General features: G+C 40.9%; 1 protein-coding gene across 3 annotated transcripts in view; it reads left to right on the top strand.

The window, feature by feature from the left end:
- Nucleotides 1–4,447, top strand: part of CPNE4 (copine IV) — an 853,737-nt gene that overhangs the window by 581,237 nt on the left and 268,053 nt on the right. The gene's annotated exons all lie outside the window — the stretch shown is intronic.

Raw genomic sequence — 4,447 nt, 5'->3', positions numbered from 1 at the left:
ATACAGGTTGAATAAGTATGGTGAAAGAATACAACCCTGTAACACACCTTTCTTAATTTTAAACCATTCAGTGTTCCCATGTTCTTTTCAAACACCTGCCTCTTGATCCATATACAGATTCCTCATGAACACAATTAAGTGTTCAGGAATACTCATATTTCACAGTGTTGTCCGTAGCTTGTCATGATCCACACAATCGAAAGCCTTTGCGCAGTCAATAAAGCACAGGTAAACATCTTTCTGATATTCTCTGCTTTCAGCCAAGGTCCATCGGATATCAGCAATGATATCCCTTGTTCCACGGCCTCTTCTGAATACAGCTTGACCCTCTGGAAGTTCTCTGTCATGTATGCTTATAGCTGTTTCTGTATTACCTTTAGTAAAACTTTACTCGCATGGGATATCAAAGAGATTGCCCGATGTTATCCGCATTCCGTTGGGTCACCTCTCTTTGGAATGGGCACAAATACTGATCTCTTCCAGTCAGTTGACCAGATAATTGTCTTCCACATTACTTGGCATAGATGAGTGAGTGCCTCCAGTGCCACCTCACTTTCTTGAAAGTTTTCAATTCTTATTCCATCAATTTCTGGTGCCTTGTTCTTTGCCATTTCCTTCAATGTACCTTGGACTTCTTCTTTCAATGTCGTTGTCTCTTGATCATATGCTGCCTCTTGAAATCGTGACTCTGTGTATTCCTTCCATCTCCTTTTGATGCTTTCTGCATCATTCAATAATTTGCCCAGAGAATTCTTCAATAACAAAAGTCGAGGCTTGAATATTTTCTTCAGTTCCCCTAGCTTGAGAAATGCTCTGTGTTTTATTCCCTTTTGGTTTTCTAATTCCAGATCTGTGCATATCTCATTGTAATATTTGACTTTGTCCTCTCGAGCTGACCTTTGAAGTTTTCTGTTCAGCTCTTGTACCTCCTCATTTCTTCCATTTTCTATATCATCTCTACACTGGAGAATAAGTTTCAGTGTCTGTACTGGGGGATTATTTTTGAAAAATTATTGTTAATCTTCAAATAGAATATTGGGCAGCCATTAAAATCACTAGAAGATCTAATAGAATGGTTACTCATACTATGCTTTTAAAATTTAAAATAATACTGTAAATTGGTATGAGATGTGTATGTGTGTGTGTGTTAGATGGTGTGTTGTTGTTGTTATGTGCCGTGGAGTCGGTTCCGACTCATAACAACCCTGTACAGGGTTTCCGAGGCTGTAAATCTTTACGGGAGCAGAACACCTCATCTTTCTCCCGTAGAGCAGCTGGTAGTTTTGAACTGCTGACCTTAAGGTTTACAGCCCGATTCATAACCACTACGCTACCAGAGCTCCTTAGATGGTGTGTAGTGGTGGCGAAGTATTAATGTGGGTGTTATCTGCCCTTGGATATTGTAACGAACTTGCTTCCACCCTTGTTGATCTCTTATTTGGTGAGACATCTGGATCTCTCAATCCCAAGGGAACCATCAGCATAGCCAACAGCTGGGTGAATGAGTATTTAAAAATCTTCATTTCTCTGCATTCCTGCTCCTGTTTTAGTCCTGTTTACCCATCAGTTTATGATCCTCTGATCATGCTACCCCTTTTGTACCCTGATGTTGTTGTTAAGTGCCTTTGATTGGGTTTCGACTCAAAGCAGCCCTATATAGGGTTTTGGAGGAGTGGCTGGTGGGTTTGAACCACCGAGCTTGTGATTAGCAGTCCAGTGCTTATCCTACAGCACCACACCAGCACTCCTACCATACTTATATTATACATCATTCTAATCTCTTTATTCTTTTAAAGTACCAATAGGATAAGGCTATATGAAAGTTTAAAAGTAAGACTCCTTGTTGTAAGCCCTTCGGTTACCTGGATACTGGGAATTTCTCCATTTCTCCATGGTCATTTTCCCTTTTTGTTCCAAGCTTTTTAATTCCTGAACTCCATTGCTGTCTCACATTCTTCTACCTACTCCTGACTAACTGTTCCCAACAACCCCAACATCTCCTTCAGATTAGACCCTAAAACCGCTCCTTCCTTCCCAAGACTTCTCAAGACATTGCCAAACACAGACATGCCTCTCCCAAAGGGGGGGAGGGAGGGCCGCGGGGAACTTGCCTCTTAAGGTACTCGTTTCTTCATGAGCCAAAGGACTGGAAGAGTTCATTTAAAAATATTAACAGTATTAGCATCAAGATCATGAGATTGTGGGCAATGTTTAAGCCACCTCTGTGTTTTTTGTATTTCCTGAAAGGAATGTATGTCACCACTATACTACTAATTTTGAAAGTTATGGTTATGTTAGTAAAAATATGAGTAAGGATTGAATGTTGGCTTCAAAGAACGTGCTCAAATAGAGTGAGACACATAAACATTGTCTAGATTCATAAACAAATTTGAAAATTTTTAAGAAGTGTTAAAATTTGTAATTTGGGAAGTTTGTGGGGAATGCTTTTGGGTAAAATGAGACTGTGTTTTCAGTTAGGCTTTTCTGAGGGCATTGTGCAAATGCTCAGGCAAAGCCCTGGTCCCCACCCCTTCCTCTACAGGGAGAAGGGTTTGCTTGAGTAATCTGATTCTGGTATTTTATAATATGATTTTTGATTACAGAAGAGACCCAAGAGGGCTTGGAGCGCTGATGATGAATAAGTTAAGGAAGCATCATTAGAGCTACAAAGAGCTTATGAGGCCACCCTCTCCCCACCCACACATACACACCAAGCCTAGAATTTCTAGTTTAAGCCTAATTTGAGAAGGAGAATATTTCTATTTTGAATTAATAACGTTTAAGGGGAGAAAAACAATAACCCTTTTAGCTTACAAAACCATTCCCAAGAGCCTGGGTTTCAAATTCAAGGAAAAAATGAATTCATTAACTTTGTTTTGGATAGGATCAGCACCTATGGGGTTTCTCTGATCTGTACTGGAGAGCAGGTCAGGAAAGGTGCAGGCTCAGGAGCCAGACCTGAGGTTGGGCCCCAAGTGAACAGCCAATGTGCATTTCACTTGCTTTTCTAGAGCACCCGCCACCACCCCCACTCACAGAAAGCTCACACCAGCACACATCTCCAAGCCAGTTAATAGAAATTAAAAGAGCACCCAAGTCACCCTCTCTCCACTGAGATTCAAACCAGGAAGACAGTTCTCACAGTAAACTTGCTCTCAGGACCCCAGTGGAATTGTTAAAGCTTTCATTGGGAAGAAGACCAAAAAAGTGCTGAGTTTAGCCAGACGCATGGCAGACTCTCAGATGCTCTTGGTCTCTGCTACACACTTCTAAGAAGTGGGAACTTATCCATTATATATCAGACGGCTAATCACATGGTTGTCGGTTCAAACCCACTAGGTACTCCACTGTAGAACAACAAGGTTGTCTGCTCCCATAAAGAGTTTCAGGCTTGGAAATCCTATATAGAGTTGCTACGGGTTGGAATCAACTCAATGGCAGTAGGTTGGTTCTTTCTCTCTTTTTTAAATTTTATTAATCGTAACAACAACAGTGTCTACCACTCTGCTTTCGGTTTGTCATCCTGTGATGGCTTATGTATTACTGTAATACTGGAGGCTATGGCACTGGTATTTTAAATAAAAGTAGGGTCACTCATGGAAGACAGGTTTCAGCAGAGCTTCCAGACTAAGACAGACTAACAAGGAAGAAGGAGAGACAGACTGCTTCTGAATGGTTAACCACTGAAAACTTTAGAACATTGTCTGATACAACTGGGGAAGGACACACCTCCTCAAAGTAGAGGTGACCTTCTTGATTTGTATGGATCAAAGCTTTCAGGACTTTCATTTGCTGTGATGCCATTCCTGTTGAATTTGTCATTCCTGACATATGGATTGTGTAATAAGACTACAACAATAAGGAAGACCAATTAATAGCACTATTATTCAAATGGGGCACAACTCAAAATGAGAATAAACAGCCAGCCATAAACATCCTTAAGTAATTAGAATGTGGAATGTACGAAGTACAAATCTAGAAGAATTGTAAGTTGTCAAAATAAAATCCGACACATAAAGATCCATATCCAAGGATTAGTGAGCTGAAATTAGACAGCTATTGGCCATTTTGAATTGGACAATCAAATGATTTACTATGTCAGGAAAGACAAATGAAAGAGGAATGACATCACAGTCATCGACAAAAAGAGCATTTCAGGATTTATAATGAGATACAGTGCTGTCTGTGATAGGGTAATAGCCATATGCCTACAAGGAACCTGGAGTCCTGGTGTGGCACTGTGGGTTAATGCACCAGACTGCAAAGCCATTTGAACTGCAAGGTCGGCAGTTCAAGCTCACCAGCTGCTCCTCAGAAACCCTATGCAGGGTTGCTATGGGTCAGAACCTACTCCATGGCACTTAACAACAACTACTTTGACTGACCCTCTACTTTACCAAGTATAATGTCCTTCTCAAGGGACTGGTTCCTCCTGATAACGCGTCCA

Source organism: Chrysochloris asiatica, unplaced genomic scaffold (genome assembly GCF_000296735.1).
Source record: "Chrysochloris asiatica unplaced genomic scaffold, ChrAsi1.0 scaffold00028, whole genome shotgun sequence".
Lineage (NCBI taxonomy): Eukaryota > Metazoa > Chordata > Mammalia > Afrosoricida > Chrysochloridae > Chrysochloris > Chrysochloris asiatica.
Note: the sequence above shows the minus strand (reverse complement) of the source record. Positions and strands in the feature narration are given on the sequence as shown.